Below are 27,811 nucleotides of genomic sequence, written 5' to 3' on the forward strand. Positions count from 1 at the left end.
GGCGACTAGGGCTTTTCACCGTAACTTCATTGAAGCCTACTTGTGACAATAAGCTATTATTATTTTATTATTATTATGTTGAATGTATGCTATTACAATTCCCCACTGTACTGTATTGTATTATGTTGATTCCCTTGTGGGCTCCGCCTGTAGCTTCGCCCCCTCGGGGATGGTATATAAACACGTAAGCCTGTAGGCGGCACTCAGTACAGAGCAGTCACAGGCAGGCACAGATCTAGCTCATTAAAACCACTGTTCACTTCTACTCATCGTCTCGTGTGAATTGATGGTCGCATCAATTTAATACGCTAAGATATCGCAATGGAAACCACCCTCAAACCTGATCGACTGGAATTCGACCCACAGGCAGGTGAAACCAAGGGAATCTTTTCGCACTGGCTCCGCTGCTTTGTGGCCGAACTTGCCGCCTCCTCCTCACCCGCCGTCACCGAGGCACAGAAGCTGAGTCTCCTCCACGCCCAAGTGAGCCACATAATCTCCATACTAATCGAAGAAGCGACCACGTATGCAGACGCAGTCGAGATCCTGAATAAATATTACGTGAGGCCGGTAAACGAAGTGTTCACGCAGCATCTCCTCACCACTCGTCGTCAACGCCCCGGGGAATCGTTGGAGGAATACCTACGCAACCTGAGGGCACTCGCTCAAAACTGCAATTACAAGGACGTCACGGCCTCGCAGCATATGGAACTAGCCTTCCGGGACACCTATGTGGCTGGACCAACTATGTCAGACAGCGCCTGCTAGAAAAGGGCGATCTCGACCTAGAAGAGACGGTAAAACTATCCACCTCATTAGAGGTAGCTTTCCAGAGCCTAATGCTTTCCCCTCCGAACACGCGATTCCCTCATGGGCGCCAGAGGCGCGATCATCACCCGACCCGAGGGTGTCCCAGGCCTGTGCCACGCGGCTGCCCGCCCAACCTGGGGGGCCGCCCTGCTATTTCTGCGGTCACAACCAGCACCTCAGGCAGTGTTGCCTGGCTCGGAACGTGACCTGCAGCGACTGCGGCAAGAAAGGACATTTTACCAAAGTCTGCTTGGCCCGACCCAAAGCTCATCAATCACAGGCCCGACTCACGGACTCAGAGGCCCGCAGATCCCGCAGGGTGGCTTTGTGCCTGCCAGTACTGCCACCTTCTGACACGTCATCCGCCTTGTGCTGTCCGTGGGGGCCAACATATTTAACCCTACCCGACTCGCGCGACTCATGGGGCCGCCATCTTCAACGCCGCCCGACACGTGTGACCGATGGGGGCCGCCATCTTGGGACCAGCCCACTACCTCCGACCACGCAGCTCGGCGCTGTCACCCTCGACCAGTCACGGTCCAAGCACCTTAAGAACTCGATGATGACCGTCCGGGTCAATGGGCACGAAACGCCCTGTCTGTTTGACTCCGGGAGCACGGAGAGCTTCGTACACCCAGACACGGTAAGGCGCTGTTCTCTCCAGATTTCCCCCGCGTCCCAAACAATCTCCCTTGCTTCCGGATCATATTCAGTGCAGATCTGGGGATACTGTGTTGTGAACCTCGCGATATAGGGTGCCGAGTACACGAATTTTAAATTCTATGTCCTCCCCCATCTCTGCGCTCCTCTCCTGTTGGGGCTGGACTTCCAGTGCAACCTCAGGAGCCTGACCCTGAAGTTCGGCGGACCCCTACCCCCTTTCACCGTATGTAGCTTCGCGACCCTTAAGGTCGCTGCTCCCTCGCTTTTCGCGAACCTCACCGCCGACTGTAAACCCGTCACCACCAGGAGCAGGCGGTACAGTGCCCAGGACAGGACTTTTATCAAGTCAGAAGTCCAACGGCTCTGGAGGGAGGGGATCATCGAGGCCAGTAATAGCCCCCGGAGGGCCCAAGTGGTGGTCGTCAGGAGGGGGAAAAGAGCCGGATGGTTGTAGACTACAGCCAAACCATAAATCGGTACACGCAATGCGATGCGTACCCCCTTCCCCATATAGCGGACATGGTGAATCAGATTGCACACTACCGGGTTTCCTCCATGATAGATCTGAGGCGAAATTCTCCGACCCCCAGCAGGATCGGAGAATCGCCCGGGGCCGCCGGAAATCCCACCCTTGACATGTCCAGAATTCTCCCACCTGCAAAAAGTCGGCGTCCGCCAATCCCGCCGCCCGCCTCGGAGAATGGCGGGGACCGGCGGGAGGCTATGGGTTTCTGTGCTGCCGTAATTCTCCGGCCCGGATGGGCTGAAGTCCCGTCGCTGAGAGGCCTCTCCCGCCGCCGTGGTTTGAACCACCTCTCTGCTGGCGGGATTGGCATTTCGAGCGGGCCCCCGGGGTCCTGGGGGGGGCGCGGGGCGATCGGTCCCCGGGAGGTGCCCCCACGGTGGCCAGGCCCGCGATCGGGGCCCACCGATCGGCGGGTGGGCCAGTGCCGTGGGGCTCTCTTTTTCTTCCACCGCCGCCACGGCCCCCACCATGGCGGAGGCGGAAGAGAATCCCCCAGCGCGCATGCGCCGGTGGTGACGTCAGCGGCAGCTGATGCACCGGCGCATGCGCGAACTGGCGAAGGCCTTTCAGCCAGCCATGGCGCCGGGCAGCGGGCGTCAAAGGCCGTTGTTGCCGGTTTTGCCACCAGTCGGTGTGGTGCCAACCCCGCCGGATAGGGGAGAATTTCGCCTCTGAAGTCCGCATACCATCAGCTTCCAATCCGCCCGGAAGACCGCCATTACACGGCCTTTGAGGCAGGCGGCCACTTCTTCCACTTCCTCAGAGTCCCCTTCGGTGTCACCAACGGGGTCTTGGTCTTCCAAAGAACGATGGACCGAATGGTGGACAAGTACGGGCTGCGGGCCATGTTCACATACTTGGATGATGTCACCATCTGCGGCCACGATCAGCAGGACCTTCAGGTGTTCCTCCAAACCGCCCAAGACCTCAATCTCACCTACAACAAAGAGAAATGTGTTTTCCACACAACCCGACTAGCCATCCTCAGCTATGTCGTGGAAAACGGAGTCCTAGGGCCCGACCGCATGCCCCCCTCCTGCAACTCCCCCTTCCTCACTGCCCCAAGGCCCTGAAAAGATACCTCGGGTTCTTTTTATATTATGCCCAGTGGGTCCCCAACTATGCGGACAAAGCCCGCCCACTTATCAAAGCCACCATCTTCCCCCTGACGACTGAGGTGCATCAAGGCAGACATTACCATGGCCGCGATGCACGCGGTGCACGAGTCCATCCCCTTCCAGGTGGAGAGCAATGCGTCAGATGTCGCCCTGGCCACTACCCTTACACAGGCAGGCAGGCCTGTGTCCTTTTTTTCCCTGTACCCTCAACGCCTCCAAGATTCGATACTCCTCTGTCGAAAAGGAAGCTCAAGCCATTATGGAAGCTGTGCAGCATTGGAGGCGCTACCTGGCTGTTAGAAGGTTTACCCTCGTCACCGACCAACGGTCGGTAGCCTTTATGCTCAACAACACACAGCGGGGAAAGATCAAGAATTATAAAATCTTGAGGTGGAAACTCGAACTCTCCACCTATAATGACGATATTGTGTATCGTCCAGGGAAGCTCAACGAGCCCCCAGATGCCCTGTCCCACGGCACATGTGCCAGCGCACAAGATGACCGACTCTGGGCCATCCACAATGACCTCTGTCACCCGGTGGTCACCTGGCTTCTCCACTTCATCAAGGCCCAGAATCTGCCCTACTCCACCGAGGAGGTCAGGGCCATGACCTCAAGTCTGCGCCCCTTTGAGCGCCTCATCGGCGATTTCAAAGGGCCCCTCCCCTCCACTGACCGCAACATGTATTTCCTTAACTCGTCGTTGACGAGTACTCCCGTTTTCCCTTTGCCATCCCATGCCCTGACATGACCACGGCCACTGTCATTAAGGCCCTGCATAGCATCTTCACTCTGTTCGGTTTCTCCACTTACGTCCACAGTGACCGGGGCTCCTCGTTTATGAGCGACGAGCTGCATCAGTACCTGCTCGGTAAGGGCATTGCCTCGAGCAGGACTATCAGCTACAACCCCCGGGGAAACGGGCAGGTGGAGAGGGAGAACGCGATGGTATAGAAGGCCGTCCTTCTGGCCCTACGGCCTAGAAGTCTCCCGGTTTCCCGCTGGCAGGAGGTCCTCCCCGTAGCGCTCCACTCCATTAGGTCGCACTTCTGCACAGCCATGAACGAGACCCCTCATGACCGTTTGTTTGTCTTCCTCAGGAAATCCACCTCCGGGGTCTGGCTTCCGTCCTGGCTGATAAGACCGGGGCCTGTCTTCCTCTGAAAGCACGTGAGGAGCCATAAGTCCGACCCCCTGGTCGAGAGGGTCCAGCTCCTACACGCCAACCCTCAGTAGGCCTACATGGCGCACCACGACGGCCGACAAGATACAGTCTCCCTCCGGGATCTGCCACCCGCCGGTTCCCCTGCAACCATCAACTACCCCCCCCCCACCCTACACCGCACACCGCCCCCGCCCCTACATGGCCTACACCCCCCTTCCCCCCATCGCCAACCTACAGTGATGAAGCTCCAGGCGACACACTCCTGGAGTCAACGAGCCCAACATCCGTGCCCGTAGAGACAAATTCAACACCTGTGCCTGCAGCGAAGCCGGAGCTGAGGCAATCACGGAGAACGATCAAGGCGTTGGACAGACTCAATCTGTGAGCCCACTTCACCCCCGCTGGACTTCAATTTTTTAGCAGGGGGCGAATGTGGTGAACGTATGCTATTACAATTCACCACTGTGCTGTGTTGTATTGTGTTGATGCCCTTGTGGGCTCCGCCTGTAGCTCCGCCCCCCCTGTAAGCCTGTTGGCGGCACTCAGTACAGAGCAATCGCAGGCAGGCACAGATCTAGCGTATATAAACCACTGTTCACTTCTACTCATCGTCTCGTGTGAATTGATGGTCGCATCAATTATTATTAACCCATCACACTCTGAACTCACAGACTGGATAGAGCCGGCTTTTTGTTTAACCCATCACACTCTGAAGCCTCGTTGCTTTAACTGTTCTGAACTCTCAACGGTAACCTTTTCCCCTCTGAACTCTTGCTGTTTAACCCATCCCAGTCTGAATTCTTGCTATTTTAACAGTTCGCGTTAGTCCCACATACTTTATTTCTAACCTAGCATTTTCCACCTTTTGAAATGCATATAATGTGTCAAAAAAGTTTCAATAATTCAGAAGAGACTAAATCCACTTTTGAAAGTGCCTTTTTGCTGCAAACACAAGTTGAAAGTATTGGAAGAAAAAACAAACTGGAACATTAATATCTACTTTATTGCGAAAGTGAGAAATGTGAAAACAATGGGCGGAATTCTCCGACCCCCGCAGGGTCGGGGTATCGCCCGGGGCCGGCGTAAATCCCGCCCCCGCCGTGGCTGGAATTCTCCGCCACCCGGGAATCGGCGGGAGCGGGAATTACGACCCGCCGATTGCCGTGCCCCCCGCGCCACGGCGGAGCGGAAACCACTCTGGCGCGGGCCTAGCCCCTAAAGGTGCGGAGAATTCCGCACCATTGGGGAGGCCCGACGCCGGAGTGGTTAGCGCCATTCCGCTACGCCGGGACCCCCCCGCCCCGCCGGGTAGGGGAGAATTGCGCCCCATATTAAAAAGAAGAATGTGAAATGTTTGGGTATGTGTCAAGACATATCGCTCCCCAAAGGTGCGGAACTGGCGCCAACGGCCTTTGGCGCTACGCCGCCCGGCGTCGGGGCTGGCCGAAAGACCTTTGCCAGTCCGTGCATGCGCCGGTGCATCAGCAGCCGCTGACGTCACCACCGGCGCATGCACGATGGAGGGGGTCTCTTTTGCCTCCGCCATGGTGGAGGCCGTGGCGGCGGCAGAAGAAAAAGAGTGCCCCCATGGCACTGGTACGCCCGCCAATCGGGGGGCCCCGATCGCGGGTCAGGCCACCGTGGGGGCACCCCCCGGGGTCCCATCGCCCCGTGTGTCCCCCCAGGACCCCGGGGGACCACTTGCGCTGCCAATCCCGCCGGCACAGAGGTGGTTTAAACCACGCTGGCGGGATTGGCCTGTCAGCAGCGGGACTTCGGCCCATCGCAGGCCAGAGAATTGCTGCGGGGGCACGCCGATCGGCGCAGGGGGCACGGCAATCGGCGTGGCGTGATTCCCGTGTGGCGGAGAATTACGGCCACGGCGGGGTCGGGCCCAGGTGATTACCCGACCCTGCGGGGGGTCCGAGAATTCCGCCCAAGGTGATAAATCTTTGTGTATATTTTTGTGCTCTTTTGCACTCAGTATTGCTCAATAATTTTTTTGGGGTCTGGTTAGCTCAGTTGTCTGGATGGCTGCTTAATGATGAGGAACAATACCAACTGCATGGGTTTAATTCCCGTACTGGTTGAGGGTATTCATGAAGGCTCCGCCTTCTCTTCCTTGCCCCTTGTCTGAGATTTGTTGATACTCAGATTAAATCATAGCCTCAAAGGCGAAGAGCAGCCCAGTAAATGGGGACATTTACAATTTGTTTAATGTTGAACGCGATTGTTTGGCCTCGTCGTGCACGACGAGGTGACGGGACGAGGCCAGTAAATCTCGCTATAAGCTTCTCGCAAGTTTTACAACGCATGGGATGCCACGCGAGATCTGACAAGATGTCGCGATCTGAATTTCCTTCTCATTGGATGGGATCCAAATTTGCACATTCAAGTGAGCAGTCAGCCTTGCTTTAATATGTCTGCGCTGGAGTATCCCAATGTGCGGGATCGAACTGTGGCGCCGTTTAGCACTGGTTTCCACAAACGTCGGATGGCACTTAGGGTGATGGTGCTCCCAGACGATTGGAGGCCCGTGGATGGTCGCACTCTGGGCAGGGTGGTACCCTGGCATCCCGATGCCACCCAAGCACCTTAGCACTGCCACCTGGATGCCAGGGTGCCAGTCTGGCGGTGCACAGGTTCCAGATTGCCCGTGCTGAGGAACAGACCCGGGGGTGCCCTGCCCTTATGAGTTGGGATGACGGGGGCTCGAATAAACCACATCCGGTAAGTTGAGGCATTGGGGAGGTGTCTGGAGGCCTCGGTGGGGAGTTGAGAGATCGGTGCGGCATTTAAAAATGGCTGAGCTTGTCAGTGAAGGAAATGAAGCTAAGTGCAGCCTCAGCATGGCTTTCTTCACTGAGACTCGAAAAGGAAGAATAATCTCATTTAATAGCCGGATCATTCTCAGTGCTGCAGGTGGCAATAACACTCCGCCAAATGTGCCCAAAACGGGACACTTTCTTTTTCATTAAATCATGCCCGATAACTTATCTTTATGTACTATGTACATGTACTATAATTTTACTGAGAACAACAAAAGGATCATTTGGACTGTGTGACCCTCCAGGTGTTTTGTCTTTCAACAGCTTTTAGCACTCACATTTTGTGCCAATGTTACCCTTCAGCCCCAAGCACAACAGTCAAGCATCAAATTCTGCCTCAATTTCCTCAATTGATAATGCATGTATCATAGCAATCATTGTAAAACAAAATGTTTTTCACCATATCATACCCAATATTCTTCAATTCATTCATTGCATCTGTATGACATCGGAGCAGCTCCATTTAATTAAACATTCTTTTCAAAATTACGGAAGTTCTAATGTATCGATTGCCTTGCTTCACAATGATGTCTATTATATCATTGCAGATATGTTCAAAAATATTCCCATCATATTATATGACCTCAACTTCTCTGTATCCCTTCTGCACCATTTGTCAAAAATGTAGACTATTAGCTGTGTGCTGTATCAGCCTGTCCCCTTGCACTTTGTAATACTTATTTTTTAGTATTACAGTTCTTTATGACTCCTTCCTTTTAGTTTTAGTTATGGCCTGAATGTCTGATGTTGAAGATCCAACCATTTTCTCAGTGACGCATAGCACTTAGCAACAAAGCACTCAATTTTATATGACGTCCTTCTATTAACTGTGTTATTTTCAAGAAAGCCAAATTAGTCAATCATATTGTTGTATTCTGAAGGGTTCAAAATAACATTACTACCAGCTTTGGAATTCTGGTGGCTACTCCTGAGGATGAAAGGATTCTAGGAAGGTGAACAGACTGGATAAAGACTAAACCTTTTCATTGTTCAGGAAATCCATGCATAACTAATTGAAAATCACTTCTCATTGGAAGACGAGTTTCTTTCCAGCACATTCACTTATTGTAGAAGATATCCAGGTGTGTTTTTAGAACAGGTAGTTAAAACACACTTTTCATCATCATGTTTGTATTGGGGGAATATCTCTTCCTCATTCTCAAGCATGTGAAACAATGAAATCTGACGTGTATTTTTCCTGTTGTGTAAGGTGGACATGGTAAGTGAGCACAGTAAAGTTATACCAAGTCAGAAAATACATTTTACTGGAACTGAGATTGATCATACCATGGGGTCGATTTTTATCTACCTTCTGATCTATTTCTCAGCATGAATGAGGTGACAAAATCCAAGAAAAAAGTTACAATTTCCTCTAAGAGTTATGATTTTGGAATAGATCTCAACTTAGACAGCCACCATTCTTGACATAAACAGATGGGAGCCTATTAAATAAATTAAGAGAGGGATTTTGACACAAATAAATCCCGGACTTCTGTTTTTCAGCATTGTTACCATTGTTTCCACACGTAATGGGCAATAGAGGACAGAAGCAATCAGTTCCAGCACTATTTGAAGGAACCTTTCCCTACTCTAAATCATTGCAAAGATTTGGCAGTCACCTTGCTTGTGAATTTTGGATCAATTTTGTTTCCTTGCAACAGGACAACCATCAAAATATTTAAGTGGGTGCTAGTAACACTGAAAATGGGAACACTTATTTTAATTTTAACTTTTCCAATTAAGAGACAATTTAGCATGGCCAATCCACCTACCCTGCACATATTTGGATTGTGGGGGTGAGACCCACCCAGACACGGGGAGAACGTGCAAACTCCACACGGACAGTGATCTGGGGCCGCGATCGAACCCGTGTCCTGGGCACCGTGAACAGCAGTGCTAACACCGCACCACCGTGTCACCGAAATGAAAATACTTTGGCTACTTCGCTCGAAATAGAGAAAGAACTGCAGCAGGTACAGGTGATCAATCACATGGAGCTTCAGGGTGAGCAAAGAGGAGAACTGGCTAAAGTCCTGACCTTCCCAACACAGTGCATAGATCCAGAGTTAAATAATGAGTTTCTTATATGACTAGAGATCTGAAGGCTGTCACACACCTGTATAATTTCCATCAACAAGGTCCGCAACGACTACCATAAAGTAGCATTGCATTACCTCTTACGGTCAAGGTTCTTAGCTTTGTTGTCCCCGGTTCTTTCCAGACTGTCATAGCGGATATCAGCTACATCAGTCTGCCATTCATGCTTACATTTAGCAGAGGACCGATGGCATAGTTACAAAATCAAACATTTAGAACACAATCTAATGAACAACCAGAAACAAAAAGAAAGAACTGCACCATGTAGATTTCAGGCTTCTCCAAGGACCAGGGTGTCATTTACTGGACACGGTCTTGTAGATGAGCGTGCTGTCTTTGTGAATGACAATGGACCTCATTCAATTAAAGTGCAACTTCCATTAATGTCTAATCATCTCCAGACATTGCTGCTGCATTATCCACCCACCATTAACTATACCTGTCAAAAATGCCTCTGCCTGAAACTTGTTCCATATGAAGTCCAGTTTGTCAAATACTGTTCGTCACTAACTGACAATGGTCCTTTTTTCCAACATATCTAATTTCAGGTCTGCGTCCTTGTCTACAAAACCCTCCGCAATCTTGAAGTTCTCTATCTTTATGGCCTTTTCCAACTATCTTTCTTCTGAATCCTGTGGTTCTTCGACTCTGACCTCCATGCTCATCAAATTTGCTTCTCAACACACAACTGCTGACAGAACTTTCTGTCATGTCAATATTAAACACTGAACGACTTCTCTAAATCTTCATGCCTTTCTATTCTCTGTGCTCCATTAAAACTTTTGTCAAATCGCATCATTTCAACCTATCCTTCTGTCATCTCTCTCGGCTTTCTTCCATGGCCTGGTGCCCTTTCCATTTACCATTTTTCAGTAAAGTGCCTTCAGACTTCTTGTACATTAAATATACTACATGAATGATTATGATCTCAAGGGAGACCATCAACTTTTAAAAATAAAATCAAACTCCGAATTATTAACTGAAAGAGTCATGGCACGAGATTTCACATTTTAAGTGAAAACTTTGACCACACAAGAATTGAAAAAAGCAAGTACTACTGACTTAATTCTATATTTTGTGAACCGTTATTACATAAACCGAAAACTCTCAACAAATCATTTTCTGTTCTATTTCTAATTCTAGTCAAGAGTTGCCCTTTACATTAAGGGATCTTAAGGTTCCTTCATTTCTCCAGAGTCCAAATCAAGGTGTTCCACGAGTCTTAGGAATTCACTTGGGCATTCCTTAGTTTCCCAGAATGGCACTTGGACTTACAGTGCGCTCCCATTCAGCCAATATCTTCCACCGGCTTTACCAGACAGATTGACAATGTTAATTCCTGATGAACTTGGGCTTTCCATCTGAGCATTGGTCCACTCGCACTTTCTGCTTAGTGGCTTCAGACCAGGAACATTCTTGATGTCTAATGGGCTCTACGCTCTTTGTTCTAATTACTGTCAGATACACAACTGCCTGCTCAACGGATTAACTGTTTTTGTGAGAAAACACATCGATAAATCACTCCAATTTATCACCATGGGAATGTGGCACATTTGGGATGTCCTAGATAGAGATTTAATCTAATTATCTCCAATAACACTCAAGAAGCTCAACACCATCCGAAACAAAGCAGCCTGCTTGATTGGTACCCCATCCAGTGTACCATCAAAGTGTGTGTACCATCAAAGGTGCATTGCAGCAACTCACCAAGGTTCCTACAACAGTATCTACCACCTAGAAATACAAGCGTAACGGAAGTACGGGAACTCCACCACCTACAAGTTCCCTTCCAAGCCACAAACTATCTGATTTGGAATTATATCAGTATCCGTTCACTGTCGCTGGGTTAAAATCCTGGAACTCACTTCCTAACAACACTGTGGCTGTACCTACAACACATGGACTGCAGCAGTTCAAGAAGGTGGCTCATCACCATCTTCTCAAAGGCATTAGTGATGGACAATAAATGCTGGCCTGACCAGCAATGCCTGCATTCCCGTTGTTATGGGCCAGGGATTAGGAAACTCCAAAGTATATTATGGAGTTCACCTGACATATAACCGTTTGTTGAATTTGGCTGGGATGAGCACAAGAGCCTGCCTTTCAGATGTTATTCAATGGACTTCTTAGGCACTTTTAATTTAAAAAAACAAGCTTTATTCTAAGAATTTAATTAATATTTGTATGAACACACACAGCAAGAACTTTTATCAATTAGAAACACAAAGACCCCACACAGCTACAGTAATCTATGTATAACCCTTAATGAATTCCCCCTTAATTGTTCCAATTCAGTAACAAAATCCAAGTAAAACCAGAAACCCCTTTTCAAAGGCGTGGCCCAGCACACGGCATTCTCACTGGTATTAGACTTGTTAGTGATACTCCGTTCCTCTTTTCAAACAGCAGATTTGAATTCCTTCCAGAAAGCAATCATCTCTTTTAAGTTACCAAGCAGTCTGGAAACAAGCTTTAAAAATGAAGATAGAGAGACACTTCTTTCAACCTGTGCAGTTCAAACCAGTCCAAAATTCAAACCGAAAGTAAAAGCTCAGATCCACAGCCCAACTCCACCCACCCAATGACATCACTGAAGCCATGTGATAAGACAAAAAACATTTCTTAAAGGGCCACTCCCATGACACCGTGAAAGATTATTTAAAAATCCCTCATTTCAAACCAAACCTTTGATCTGAAACATACATGGATACTTTAAGGTCTTCCCCTTGCTTTCAAACCTTTCTTTGATCTTGGACCCACATGAATAATTGATTCCTCCATCCAACCTAATATTTACAAGTTTCTTCAGTTTTTCCTCAGTAACTCTGAATCCGACACTGAAGATTGCCATTGTCGTTCTTTCCTGCACAGACTCCAACGTTTGATTGACTCTCTAGTTTCTGAGTAAAAGAAAGACTCCTATTTTTATAGCACCTTTCATAACCACTAGATGGCCAAAGCACTTATAGCTAATGAAGTAGTTCTGAAGTTTTTTTACATTGCTGTTGTAATGTAAAAAACACAGTAGCTGATTTTCCCACAGTAAACTCTCACAAACAGCGATTTGATAATGACCAGATAATCTATTTGTTTATATGATGTAGGTTGAGGGATAAATATTGATCAGAACACTGAATTACTCCCTGCCCTTCTTTGAAATAGTGCCATGGGATCATTTACATCCTGGCCTTAATTTCTGATCTTGTCTTAAAGACAGCACCTCTGACAGTGCAGCACTCCATAAGTACTGCACTGCACTGTCAGCCTGGATTGTTGTGTTCAACTACTGGAGCGAAACTTAAACCCACAACCTTGTGACTCAGAGGTAGAAATACTACCGGAACCTCAAATACACATTTTTTTAAATCACAAGAACAGGACTTTGTATTCAAGGTGCAGCCTAACAAGATTACTGTACAGTTTGATTATAACTTCCTTTAACATTTACATTGTTTCATTCTTTTTTTGACATTCTATTGATTTTGTTGATTGCAGCTCTGACTTGAATAGACATGTTGAAAATTGAGTCAACTAAGCCTGCTAGGTTTCTTTTAATTTCATCCTTAGATATGTAAAAACATTCCTGAAGTAAGTTTATTGCATTTTTATACATTCTTAACTGCTTTGTTTGACATCTGGCTGAATTAAAATGTATCTGCAATTGTTCAACCCATTTGCCATATTGCCAAGGAGGCAGAGTGGGGATGAAAAATTATAGGGTGAAGAATAGATCCAATGGGGTCACTGGAGCTAACAATGCAAAAGCAGACTAGAAGGGCTACTGTGTTGAACATAGAACATAGAGCATGACAGCACAGTACAGGCCCTTTGGCCCTCGATGTTGTGCCGACCTGTTAAACCACTCTAAAGCCCATCCACATTATTCCCTTATCGTCCATATGCCTATCCAATGACCATTTGAATGCCCTTAGTGTTGGCGAGTCCACTACTGTTGCAGGCAGGGCATTCCATGCCCTTACTACTCTCTGAGCAAAGAACCTACCTCTGACATCTGTCCTATTTCTATCTCCCCTCAATTTAAAGCTATGTCCCCTCGTGCTAGACATCACCATCCGAGGAAAAAGGCTCTCACTGTCCCCCCTATCTAATCCTCTGATCATCTTGTATGCCTCAATTAAGTCACCTCTTAACCTCCTCTCTAACGAAAAGTTGAATTTGCACTTTCTCCCTGTGTCTGTGTGGGTTTCCTCCGGGTGCTTCAGTTTCTTCCCTCAGTCCAAAGATGTGCAAGTTAGGTGGATTCGCCATGCTAAATTGCCCCTTAGTGTACAAAAAGGGTAGGTGGGGTCACTGGGTATTGGGGATAGGGTGAAGGCATGGGTCTAAGTGGGGTGCTGTTTCCAAGGGCCTGTGCAGACTCAATGGCCCAAATGGCTTCCTTCTGCATTGTAGGGACAATGGGAAGTATTATAAAACATAGAACATAGAACAGTGCAGCACAGTACAGGCCCTTCAGCTCACGTTGTTGAGCCAACCATTTATCCTAATCTAAGATCAACCTAACCTACACACCTTCAATTTAGTCTGTCCATGTGCCTGTCCAAGAGTCGCTTAAATGTCCCTAATGACTCTGACTCCACCACCTCTATTGGCAGTGCATTCCACGCATCCACCACTCTCTTTGTAAAGAACCTACCTCTGACATCTCCCCTGTACCTTCCTCCAATCACCTTAAAATTATGTCCCCTCGTGACAGCCATATGTGCACTGGGGAAAAGTCTCTGGCTGTCTACTCTATTCATGCCTCTCATCACTTTGTATACCTCTATCAGATGATTTGCTGGTTATTTGATGGAAAAGAATGGAACCAGGGGCACTATTGTAGAGAGCTGCTGGAGGAAGATTCTGAGTTCAACCATGTCAAAGGCTGCAGACAGGCGGTAAAAGACAAGGGAGATATTTTACCTTTGTTACAGTCACATTAGATGTCATTTGTAACTTTGTTAAGAGCCATTTCAGAACTGTAGAAAGGTGGAAACCTGATAGGTGGAATTCAGACTCAGAGTTCCGGCAAAGATAGAGATGGATTTAGGAGGTAATAACAAATTCAGGGACATGTAGATATGAAAGGACAATTGGAAATGGGGCAGTAGCTCAGTGTGGGTTGATTGAGCTGAGCAAAATGGCAGAGGTAGCTGGCTGGATGCTCTCAATCATCATTCAAGGGAATGGAGATGAAGAATATTTCGGTGGGAGACTAGAAGAGTATGGGGGAAATTATTCCAACCAGTATCAGTTGTCCATTTAGTTAATTTATTCCATCAATAATTATGATTCCGAACTGTTAATTTGAATGAACACAATATATTGAGAAAATGCTGCTTTTTTTGATTCATTTCATGGGTGTGGGTGTCGCTGGCAAAGCCAGCATTTTTTGCCCGTCTCTAATTGTCATTGAACTGAGTGGCTTGCTCGGCAATTTTAGAGGGCAGTTAAGAATAAACCACATTATTGTGGATGTAGAATCATTTATGAACCAGGTGAGTATGTAAACTACAATTGATGATAGTTTCATGGTGTGATGATGTAGAAATTGTTTTTTTATTATGTTTTATATTTGTAGCAGCAATATGTTTTTAAAAAACTCTGGTATTGTTGCACGTTTTACTATGGGCGTAAAACGCGTTTATTGGAGTGTATTAACACGCCTCCGAGTTCGACGTGTGCTTAACACTACTAGGCTCTGTTGTATGTAATTATTTAGCTCTGGAGTCGCCAGGTGCCGTATAGACACCGTCACAAGTATTCCAAGGTCAAGTTCAAAGTAATAAAGACGATACACCGATTAGTAAGGTTCAAACGATCAATATTTATTATACAGTTATAATAAATATTCATGCACACACTAAGAGACTAAGCTATAACTAAACTTAAGTGAACAGAATACTTATCTAACAGGAACAGGCAAGGTCAGAGAACGAGGCCTTTGTCCTGGTCTTGTACTGCAGCCTTCAGCAAGTGTTCTGGTACTGGGGGTCTAGTGGGCTTGGATCGCGTAGCGAGCGTTGAACTTACGGTTTCGGCGGCTGGTGCTCAACGGCTGGAGTCAGGATGCAAGATGTCTATCAGGGCCGGAGCACGGGTTTAACAGACCGGGCTCTGTGGGGAATTTGCCTTTATACCCCTCTCTAATGTCCTTGCCCCCTTCTAGGCGGGCTCTACCTTTCGGTACCGATTGGAGCGTTTCCAAACGGTTACCTTCGAAATCCTCCAATGCGGGGGCTTTCCTCGATGTTGGGGGGTGGTTTCGATATTCGTTACTCTGGTGCCATCCTGTCTGCACAACCAATTAAGTGTTACATTGAGATGGAAATGTTGCCATTGTTTGTGCCTGGATCTGGGCTGCCTCATCAGAATGCTAAGCGCTTTGCCATTAACACCTTTGGCTTGGAGATCTTGCACCTGGCCAGAAAACTGGTTTGCTGCTTGCAAAATGCTAATTAGTTGAGAGCAGGCTGTCTGTTCTCACTAAACAGGCTTTGCCTTCTGTCTTCCATTTTAGTTTGGCTCAGTGTCCATTTTGCGTGGCCAGCATGGCTACATTATAAAATACATACAGGCTACTAAAGCTGTAATTAAGAAGTCATAAAAGTGAGGTAACCATTGTTTCTAACCATTTATTTGTTTACATATATGACAAATGAGATATTGTTTTCATTGCTGGATAATTTATCATGGAATGGTTTAGTCCTAGCTGAGCACTTCATTGGACAACTTAATGAAATACAGATGTTGTAATTAATGGGAGGAGCCAGGTTTAACAGTAGTTTGCAGTTTTGCCAAATGCTGTCAGGTTGAGCAGAAGGGTCAGACACGACAGAAGTGTACTGGATCTGTTCTTGAAAGAGTCTCTCTCCAAAACTCTGCACAGATAAACAAGTAACCTGTTTTGTCAACTTTATTTATAAGTGGCATTTGAACTGTATTGGGTTGTTTGGTTGGAATATTCATAATGAAGGTGTAGGGCATAAGTTAAATTTTTCCTTTTATTTAAGAACTGATTAACTGTTAATTGTAAAAACATTTATTGGTCAGAGTTATCACTCCTAGGTTGAAGTATCCTTTCCTCCAGTTTTACAAATTGCAAATTCGACTGGTATCCTAAAATAAATTGAGGTCTGGTTCAGTACACTAACTATGGTCACTATTACTGAGTTTAGTTTTCAATTCTATATTTTTCAAAAACATTAAAATTCCACCAGCCGCTATGGTGGGGTTTGAACCCGTGCCCTCAGAGCATTAGACTGGGCCTCTGGATTACTCGCCCAATGACATTACCATATTTTACAGCCTTGCCACATTTCAAAATGTTGAGAAACAAAAAGATCTTTTCAGTAATACATGGATTCAACTGTTCTTTTGTTAAACTTTTTGATTGTATGAAAAGATAATGGTAAATTATTCTTTACTTGTGGAGAACACAAGCTTTGAAAGAATGGCAATACAATCATTCAAACAAATCCAATAGGTTAGCATTTTGATGGCTTTCATTTGAGTGCTCCTCCCACATACAAGACTAGAATTGTTTGAACTGAGTGCGATTGTCATTATTGTTTCTGGGTGAGAAATAGATAGTGAATCAGCTGCCTTTTTCATACAGGGTCCCATCTTCTTTTCCATTGAATTAGGGCAATCCACTAGCACTTGTTTTTAGCAAGACGATAAAAAGTAAACTGAACTCCAAACACCTCTTCTACATCTTGAACGTACTAAAAGTACTCTCTGACAGCTATTAATGGTGAACGTTAGTGATGGATGGCCACAGTTACACAAGCTTTTGTGTTTTCTGATGATTCCAAACTCAGCTGCAGTAAATTAAATCTGTTGGGAAATCCTGAAGTTTGACTTCAAGCTCAACTTCAATGAAATACAAGCCATCCAGACATTAACTCTATTAAGTACAATAACTAGCGAGATGGATAAATGTATTATACATTAAAGGAAACATTTCATTTTCATTATTATCTTCAGATAAAATGAACATTTCAAATTTGCATATGCCTTCTGGAATATTGCAAAGCATTATCGCAACATTTAAAGAAGTAAAATTAAAATACATATTATGCTTTTCTTTACCAGTTTATGATTAGTGTTTATATCTGTTCTCTAGTTTACACAATGACTTGTGAGTGATTGACTTAGATGACTTGTGCAGAAGGGAATAATTCATGTAAAGCTATTTCATACCTGCAACTTGGTTATCTATTCAGTAACTGACCAACAGTGTCACTAATCCAGTTTTCAAAAGTTAAATACTGCCATCTACTGTTTCATTTGGTGCCTCCATTGATCCAGAAGCTCTCTGTATAACTGGAAAGTAATGGTTCAGATGCTCATAAATCCTTTTCCATCAGGATTGGAAGAACTCGATTTTCTCAGCTTTTTGTCCATTCCAGCCATTGAATCCAATATCAAACTAGGTAGAGTTAATTTCCAATGTACCCAATAATTAGAATGGAGTCGGTTAAACCATGAAGAGAGCCGGTGTAACCATGAGACAAACTGGGCAATCACCTAGTGACGCAAAATTTTGGAGGGGGTGGCAAAAAACTGAATGAACCATTCATGAAACAACATAAGTAAACAAACAGGTTACGTGGCAGCATCGCAGATAGAAAGAAAATGTCTGGGGCGCAATATCATAAACGGAAGGTTGAAGAGGTAAACAAACAAGCAAAGCAAGAAGGCTCCTTTCTGAAGTATTTTCGCCCATCACATAAAGATGAAGATAGGTCAAAAGATCAACCTGAGGCCAAAACAGAGGCAAAAGATGTGCCGATAGTTTTGCAAGTTGAAGTAGACATTAAAAAACATAATCTGAATGGAGAAGGGAAACAAATGAAGTCTACCAGGCAGATGGTTTTGAAGGACGTGAAAGTGAATATGCCACCAGTTTAAACCATGGTGACCCTGCTCTTTGGTCAAAATGTGATGATTGTGTGCGACAAACCTTGGTGGAACATTGGCCACAACATTTTAACAGTTCAATTTCACTAAAGATGATAATCAAAGAAAATTCCTTGCAACTCATTAGAGAAGAATATTAGCCATGGAGAAGTGCACAATCGTTGGCTGTAGTTTTCCATGTGAAAGATGTTCTTCGCTTCGATTGCAAACTCTTTCTGTGTCTGTTAAAGATTCAAAAGATTGCAAAAATGTGTCTGCAATTCCAGCAACACACAAGAGAAGCACCCGGTAAACCCACAAGGGGGACAGCATTGGCAGGACTGTCGTCTAAACAAGCCTAACACAAATTCCGCTACCTGGGGATCCAAATTGTCTATGACTGGACGGGGATCCACAAATGGAACAGGACCAGTCTGACAGAGGAAGTCAAAAAGGACCTGCAGACATGGAAAACACTCCCACTCTCCCTGGCGTTAATCATGGCGTATGTTTGGGGGGGGGGGGGGGGGGATAGAATGCTAGGATCACAAAGAAGGTCCTACAGAAAACAAAATAAAGGGGAGGGCTAGCCCTCCAAAACCTACAATTCTACCACTGGGCAGCGAAGGTGGAAAGAGTGATGCGATGGACAAAGGAGCCAGAAGCCGAGTGGGCGCGGAGTAGGCCTCCTGCAAGGGGACCTCTCTCCGGACCCTCGCAATGGCGGCACTCCCACTCCCAAGAAACACTCCAACAGCTCAGTGGTGATAGCCACCCTCCAGATGTGGAACCAACTATGTCAGCAATTCGGACTGACCAAAATGTCCGACAAAGCCCCCATCTGCAATAACCACAGGTCCACACCAGTGCTCATCGACGCCACCTTTAAAAGGTGGCGACAAGACAAGAGACATGACAGACACTACTGGGCGCAGGCATCCTAGGTAGAGAGAACTGTAGTGACATGTACGAACAATTGCTAGAGACGGCCAACACCGAAATGGGAGGAAGACTTGGGTTCAAAATAGGGTGGGGATTCTGAAACGAAGCATTGCATAGGGTCAACACGATCTCCATATGCGCGAGACTCAACCTAATGCAGCTAAAGGTGTACATAGAGCCCACTTGACCAGAACCCGAATGAGCAGGTTCTTCCTGGAGGTGGAGGATAGAAGTGAACGGTGCCAAGGGGGCCCGGCCAACCACACCCACATGTTCTGGTCTTGCCCCAGACTTGCTGTGTACTTGACAGCCTTCTTCGAGGTGTATGTCCAAAGTGTTGAGGATGAGGGTGGAGCCATGCCCGAAAGTGGTGGTTTTTGGGTTATCAGGCCAGCCAGATCTCTTTATGGGGAGGAGGTCAGATGCCCTTGCCTTTGCCTCCCTGATCGCCCGCTGTAGAATCCTGCTCGGCTAGCGGTCAGCAGCATCACCTAAAGCTGCAGACTGGCTTCCAACCTATCAGAATTTCTCCAAATAGAGAAAGTCTAATTCACCATCCATGGGTCAGAAGAGGGCTTCCATAAAACATGGGAGAAATTCACCTGACTGTTCCGAGACCTGTTGGTGGCCAACACATTAATAAATAAGTAGCCAGGGAGAAATAGCCAAACAAGACAGAAAGAAAGAAGTGAGGGAGGACCAAGGGGGTGGAGGAGCAAGGTGAGATAGCAGAATGGGGGGCAGCAGTGAAGAAGGGGGGAAGGATATGGGAAGGGAGAGAGGTGGAGAAGGGGGAAGAACAAAAAAGAGGCACCAGAAGGGGGAACAGATAAGAGAACAAAAATGGGGGGGGGGGGGGGGGGGGGGTTAGCACAGGAGAAGATAACAGTGGCAGCAACCACAACAAGGTGAGAGAACGCAAAGAAAAACGGGAAGGGGAAACGAGCAATGGCCCAGTTAGATGATCGGTAAAAAGGAAAGAATAGAGGAGAGGGGAGGAAAGACCCGTCCTGTCCGTGTATATTTCCTCAAGCCTATGTGTTTTGCTTTGCAAGGTACATGCATGTATCCATAAATTGCACAAAACACGGAGACAAAGCCAGCCACCGGTCAACACAGCATTCAAGGCCTTCTACCAGGGGCTGTACACCTCCGAGCCTCCCGAAGGGGACTTGAGGATGAAGCAGTATCTTGATGGACTGGACATGCCAGTCGTGGGGAAAGATAGGAAATGGGAGCTGGAAGAATCAATAGAACTGGAATAAGTCATGGAGAACATTGGCTCCATGCAGGTGGGGAAGGCGCCGGGACCAGGTGGATTCCTGGCGACTTCTACAAAAGATTTGCTTCGATTCACCATGACAACTGAGCCACTGGCAATCGCCCTCAGAGCGGCAAAAAATTGGAAGAGGATCCAGAGAGGGAACAGAGAGCACAGAGTCTCACTCTATGTGGATGATGTGCTCCTCTATGTCTCGGACCTTCAAAGCAGCATGAAGGAGATTATGAGGCTCCTGAAAGAGTTTGGGACATTCTCGGGCGGCAAACTCAACCTGAGTAAAAGTGAAATCTTCCTGGTGAACCTGCAGAGTTGGAGAGACTAGCATTCAAACAGATTCCACTACCTGGGGATTTAAATTACCCACGACTGGACACGGATTCACAAATGGAACCTGAAAGGTTTGGTGGAGGAAATAACAAGGGACCTGCAGAGGTAGGGCACACTCCCATTCTCCCTGGCGGGGGTGGTGTAGATGATCAAGGTAAACATGCTGCCCAGGTCCCTCTTCCTGTTCAGATCCATACTGATCGACATCCTCAAGGCCTTTATTAACACAGTAGACAAAATGATCATGGCGTTTCAGTGCTGGTGGTGGTGGGTGGCGGCGGTGTGGGTGCGGGATTGGGGGGGTGGGGGGGGAGAAGAATCCAAGGATCCCCAAGAAATTCCTGCAAAGAAAAAGAAGCATGGGAGGCCTGATCGTCCCAGACCTACAATACTACCACTGGTCGGCCACAGCAGAAAGAGTGAGGGGATAGGTGAGGGAGCCGGAAGCAGAATTAGTAAGGATGGAGAAGAGCTCCTGCATAGGGATATTGCTACAAGCTCTTACCACAACAGCACTCCCATCACCGCCAGCCATGCAATCAACAAGCCCAATGGTAATCACCACTCTCCGGGCCTGGCTAAGGCAGCACTGGACATTTACATGAATGATAGACTAGCGACGCTAGAAGAACTGATGGAGAGGTTTTAACTGCCCAAAGGAAATGAACTACGGTACATACAGATTAAAAACGTCCTCCGTAAGGAAACAACGACATACCCACGGATGCCGGGATACTCACTGGTAGAGGAGCTGTTGGACACGGGCGACTTAGGGAGGGGGAACTGCGGGTCCTGTGTGGGCAACAGTTAGAGGAGGCCTGCTCCCCATTGGATGAGATGAGGGCAAAATGGGAGGAAGAACTAGGGATAGAAATAGGATGAGGACTCTGGAGTGAGGACTGAACAGGGCAAACTCCACCTCCACATGCGCAAGGCTAAGCCAAATGCAGCTGAAGGTGGCGCACAGAGCACTGCTAACCACAACCAGAGCAGGTTCTTCCCGGAGGTGGCGGACAAATGTGAACGGTTCCAGGGAGGCCTGGCCATCACATCCACATGTTCTGGGCATACCCCAGACTTGTCGGGTTCTGGACAGCCTTTATCACGAGGCGATGTCCAAGGTTGTGGGAGTAAGGGTGAAGCCAAGCTCAAAGGTGGCACTCTTCGGGTCTCAGAACAGGCAGAACTCTTCATGGGGAGAGGGGCCGATGCCCTACCCTTTGCCTCCCTATTAGCCTGCTGAAGAATCCTGCTCGGCTGGAGATCAGCAGCTGCACCCAAAGCTGCAGACTGGCTGTCCAACCTGTCAGAATTTCTCCAACTGAAGAAAATCAAACTCGCCGACCAACGGTCGGAAGAGAGCTTCGACAAAACATGGAGGCCATTCACCAACTCATTCCAGGACCTGTTTGTAGCAAACAGCCAACAGAACTGGGGGAGGGGGTCCACAGATAGGCCACAAAGCACAAAGGGAACGAGGAAGGGGGGAGGAAGTGGAAGAGGAAGAGAGGGGAAGGGGAAGGAAAGGGGGGGGAGGAGGTGGGGAGGGGGTGGAAACCAACAAGGCAGACAGCTGAAGGTCGAAAACACAGTCGCAAAGGAAGATCCCAAAAGCAGGGTCAAAAGGTTCCAGACCAGAACAAAGGTAGATGCACATTGGCCACACCCTGTACAGGGGTGGGGGGAGCGCCACCCACCCCCCTCCCCAGATGGAAACCTGTAAATATGTTTGGTAGATTAGGCTTGGACTTTTGTTATGTCTTCTGTCTGTTATCGTGTTACTGTACTCTTCACAGTGTGCTCCATACACACTGATATAAAATAACGAAAAGCCAATAAAAACATTTTCTTAATGGAAGGTAAAGAAAATATTAATAAAATAAAAGGATAAAGGGTCTTTGCTACACTAGGATGATTTCCAGTTAATATCTTTCTGAAGTTCAGGCTTTTGTTTTGGTACCTCTTCTTTCTAGGCTTGAGATGGTTCTGTCTGGCATGATTGTCTACTTTCTCTGTAGATTCAGGATCATTTCAGGTTTACAGTAACGATGTGTCAGGCACTCACTGGTTTTAAAACAATAAATTAGTTCAGCAAGAAAGAGAGAAAGAGATCATGTTCCTTCTCCCTCCAAGTTCTAAACATTTCTGCCCAGTTATGTCAGAAAGCATCACACAGCAACCAATCACTGTCTGTTGTCTGGCAGAACCCTTCACTGACCAATTAGCCAATTGAACCGGCTTCCTCCAAAACCAGTTCCAAAGATTCACTCGGCACTGAAGAGTCTGGCCAGAATGTCTCTCCAAACATAAAACCTGGAACACACTATCCTGACAAGCAGGCTGGTTCAGCTTGAGTCTACTGCCTAAAGGCACATTCCAATTATGGGGCCACGGACCAAAAATAATAAAATAAAAGAAATGGGAACAAAGGAAATAAACAGGAAGGACAGAAGTGAACCAAAATGGGAAGTTGAATTAATGCTTGAAAATGTTTTGCTGTCAGCTAGGTGATATCTATGATGCACTCATTAGCTAGAACTCTCCAGCTATTCACACTGGCAGAATCTTCCGGTCCGATCGACAGCGCACCTCCTGGCGGCTTAGGATGCACTCAATGGGAATGTCCCACCGTCAACCAATGGTGGGCTGCCTCCACCACCGCCAAACACATGGTAGGTTGGGCAGAAAATCCCACCCACTGAAATCTTTGATAACGCTACTCTAACAAGATCGTCTGACAATACCTCATGGGTAGATGCACAAGCTCTAGCAAAAGACATCTCTAGTTTTAAATTCCTCCTGTTCTATGGTATGACACGCTCTTTGAGATCAATATGACTAGCAAACAGCTTCAGGTGACATACATTGAACAAAACATTAACCTGAAGGAACTTATTTCTCAATTTGTTAAACTGAAAGTATGGAATGTATAATTCTATATTTAAATGATCAACTTTGTTTCAGGACCACATTGTATTACATGAAGTGAGCCATTTACATATTATATTATGCATTTATTCTAGTACATATCCTGTGAAAAATATAAAACAATGACCCATAACTTCCGTTCTTTATTTGGATTTACCGAGATTCTCCGATGCACATGCACGTCGGGACAATGCGGAAGTCCTGACGCACGGACATGGGCACTAAACAAGCGCTCCATGGTTAACCTACCAACACAGTTTCTTTTACCTGTTTTTCTTCAAGCGCTGCGCTGAACCAGCTGAATTAAGGTTAAAGGGACAGTGCTAACTTGGCCAGCTTGCCCCGATATTAGGTAAGTCTTTACACTTTTTTATTTTTACTTTTAATTTCGGCCCAGAAACATCGAGTAGAGCAGGAGACATTGGAGGCCATTTTTTGGTGGGTTAATGTTTTATAATATTAATGTATATAAATATGTTTAAAATGCACATAAAGTGACAGAAAGATATATTTGTTTAACCTTGGTTTGTCATGAGGCTGTTAATTCCATTAAAAAATACTTTAAGGTATAAAGTGAGTTTGAAGTCACAGAAAGTTAAAGACAGATTTCTTTTAAACTTTGGCTTGTCATATGGATGTTAATTCCATTAAAGGAACTAGAATGGAGAGAATGTGTTTGGAGTGTATGTAATCTTTGCTGATCACTCGCTAACGAGTATACTTGTCCACCTAAGAAACTGTGTTAATGGTCATGGGGTCTGTGGGTCCTTGCGTGGCTGATGAGCATGATAGAACATAGAACAGCACAGACCAGGCTTTTCGGCCCTCGATGTTGTGCCGAGCAATGATCATCCTACTCAAACCCACATATCCACCCTATACCCGTTACCCACTGTCTGTGTGGAGTTTTCCCTTTCTCCTCATGCATGCATGGGTTTCCTCCGGGTGCTCTGGTTTTCTCCCACAGTTCATAGATGTGCAGGTTAGGTGAATTAGCCATCCTAAATTGCCCCTTCATGTCCAAAAGGTTAGATAGTGTTACTGGGTTTCGCGGAGAGGGTGGAGGAGTGAGCTTAAGTAGGGTACTCTTTCCAAGGGCCGGTGCAGACTCGATGCAGCCAAATGCCTCCTTCTGCACTGTAAATTATATAATAAGGACTCTGACATCCTAAGCACATGGCTGGCCCAGCAGAGTTGGTTACAAATTATTATGGCCTCAATACTAGTGCTCTTGGCTCCTTCAAAGACACTAATGTTAGCGCACCTGTCCTCCCAGCTGATGCAGAGCTAAAGTAGATTGTAATTTTGCAGTGCATTTTGAGCTATGTTGTTTAAGAGTCTCCCCTATGTAATGTTGATCCTTACATGCCTTAGTGAATGCTTCAAATGCTTCAGCAAAGTTTAATGCCTTAGTTGACATTTGTAAGCCTCATGTAAGTTGATGTGAACTATCTGCCTGACAGGTATTGCAGAATACAGTGCAGATTCAGAATCTGGAGTCAGGCTATATGTCTGACTGGTGAGGAATTGAATCAATTACCCACCCCCTAGAGTGTATAGGCAAAGGATATCATATGAAATTATGTCAAAGGAGATGTGCGCCAGGAGACTGTACTTCAGTAATGGGTTGCCTTTGTGAAATGTTGAAGGAAGACCGGAAGCCGACCTTCAACTGCCACACTGCCTTAACTGAAGATGAAACTCATGACAGCTGTAGTGTGTTGTGCAATGGACAACTTTTCCCTTCCATATGGACTGAGCATTCAACCGGAAGATGACTTGCCACCAGAAGTGATGGAGTTGGAGGAGGACAATATGGAGCCTAATGCAGACATACCTCCTGGTACAGGTGTGCTGGCCCAAGTTCCAGGTGATGGAAGGGCAGTGTAGGAGTTTGTAGCTTGGCATAGTAATAATACAGAATCAAAGGATTTACATGTACTTTTGTATGAGGTCTAAACTTCTGTTAGTGGGTATTTAGTTTTGGAGCTATACAATCCTTTTGATCACTGTGACTGTACCAATCATAACGGAATGTGTAAGAATATTTTAACCAGACCACCTTTTAAATACCCATGATTGTAGTCCACTTATGTTACACACACTTTGTATAGATTTTTAAGTGTTACACACTGCATAATCTTCACTGTTAGGTTGATATTGCTTTGTTTAAAATTATAAATAGCTTTGTAATCTGTCCTAAAAATAAAATAGCCACACCTAACACACCAGCCAGAGTAAAATATGAACCATCCCTTCTTTCCCTCCCCTCCCCCAGCTCCCCTCAGCTCCTTCCCCTCCTTCCCTCCTCTATTTACAGAAATGCAACAGAAACATTGTCTTCACGTAAAAAAAAAATCTTTTTTTTCTTTTTAAAATAATTTTTATTGAAAAATTTTGTATTTATACAACAACAACGAACCGTAATAAAATACCAACAATAACAATAACGATAACAATCATAAACATTCGCCCATCCGCAATGAACAACAAAACATATTAACAACAACTTAAATTAACACAATGTTAAGTTACATAACCATAGGAAAAAAAATAGAAACAATAATAAGGAACACCCCCCCCCCCACTCTCTCTCTCTCTCTCTCTCTTCTCCCCCCCCCCCCCCCCCCCAAACCGGGTTGCTGCTGCTATTGACCAAGATACCTATCTTTGAGCCAGGAAGTCCAGAAAAGGCTGCCACCGTTTATAAAACCCTTGTATTGATCCTCTCAGGGCAAATTTGACCCTCTCCAATTCTATAAATTCCGCCATGTCACCTCCCATCTACCTCCAGCATCTTCCCCACCAGTCTATCCCTCTCACTCCTCTCGCTCCTCTCCCTGTGTGCCCGGATGGATATCAGCTCCCCACGAATCACTGCCTTCAGGGCTTCCCAGACCATCCCCACCTGGACCTCCCCCCGTATCATTCACGTCGAGGTACTTGCCCAGACCCTCCTACACACCTCCTCCTCTGCCAACAACCCCACAACCAACCGCCACAACGGGCGCTGGTCCCGCACCTCCCCCATCTCCAACTCCATTCAATGTGGAGCGCGGTCGGAGATTGCAATGACCGAATATTCGGCCTCCTCCACTCTCGGAATCAGTCCCCTACTGGGGGGTAGGTATGTTATGGTTAGGGGCAGGCTACAGGGAGAGAAGGTGGTACTTGCTAGTGTGTATGCCCCAAATTGGGATGATGCGGGCTTTGTGAGGCGTATGCTGGGACGGGTCCCGGATCTAGAGGCGGGAGGTCTGATTATGGGGGGGAACTTCAATACGGTGTTGGATCCTTCACTGGATCGGTCCGGTTCAAGGACGGATAGGTGGCGGCAATGACGTAGGAAGCCGCATATTTGGGAGCTCCCGATTCAAATGGACCTTTCGGCTCTTTTTAGAGCCCAAGACGGAATTTTTTCGACGTCTCCCGGTGGGAGAAGGTGTGCTGATCGACTTTCTCCGCATTTCATGACTCGAACTTGGAGTGGAAAGGGGGAAAAAACGGCAGCAGCTCCCCAGAAAAAATGGGGGAAGGATTCCAAAATGGCAGCCGGCGGAGCACCAGAGGAGTGGAAGCTGTGGGCCCAGGAGCAGCAAGTTGCTCTCCTGCGCTGTTTTGCAGATTTCAAGGCTGAGGTGCTGAGCTCTCTGCAGGAAACGATTAAGAAGCTCTCTGAGATTCAGACGATCCAGGGTGCTGCCATCCAGGCGTTGCAGGCACAGTCCACTGAACGAGAGGAGGAGGCCGTGGTCCTCGTGAGTAAGGTGGAGGGGCACGAGGCATGCCACAAGAAGTGGCAAGACCGCTTCGAGGAGCTTGATCACCGCATGAGGTGGAAAAATCTGAGGATCTTGGGCCTTGCGGAGGGGCTGGAGGGGTCGGATCTGACAGCCTACGTGGCCACGATGCTGAACTCGCTAGTGGGGGCAGGATCTTTCCATCTGCCCCTGGAGCTGGAGGGAGCCCACAGAGTACTGGCCAGGAGGCCTAAGGAGAACGAACCCCCGCGTGCGGTGCTGGTGAGGTTCCACCGGTTCAGTGATCGGGAGTGTGTGCTGCGCTGGGCCAAGAAGGTGAAGAGCCGCAATTGGGAGAATGGGGTAGTACGGATCTACAAAGATTGGAGTGCGGAGGTGGCTAAGCGGCATTTAGTCGGACGAAAGAGGTGCTCTACAAGAAGAAGATAAAGTTTGGAATGTTGCAGCCTGCGCGCCT

The 27,811-nt window shown here is 46.9% G+C and overlaps 1 protein-coding gene across 1 annotated transcript in view; it reads left to right on the forward strand.

Moving 5' to 3' along the window:
• The first annotated feature begins 23,787 nt into the window (after nucleotides 1–23,787).
• The window catches only part of snx16 (sorting nexin 16), an 86,307-nt gene continuing 82,283 nt past the window's right edge, over nucleotides 23,788–27,811 (forward strand). The window contains exon 1 of the mRNA XM_038809154.1: nucleotides 23,788–23,945. The gene's annotated coding sequence lies outside the window, so the exon portion shown is untranslated. The remainder of the gene's footprint in view (nucleotides 23,946–27,811) is intronic.

Source organism: Scyliorhinus canicula, chromosome 10 (genome assembly GCF_902713615.1).
Source record: "Scyliorhinus canicula chromosome 10, sScyCan1.1, whole genome shotgun sequence".
Lineage (NCBI taxonomy): Eukaryota > Metazoa > Chordata > Chondrichthyes > Carcharhiniformes > Scyliorhinidae > Scyliorhinus > Scyliorhinus canicula.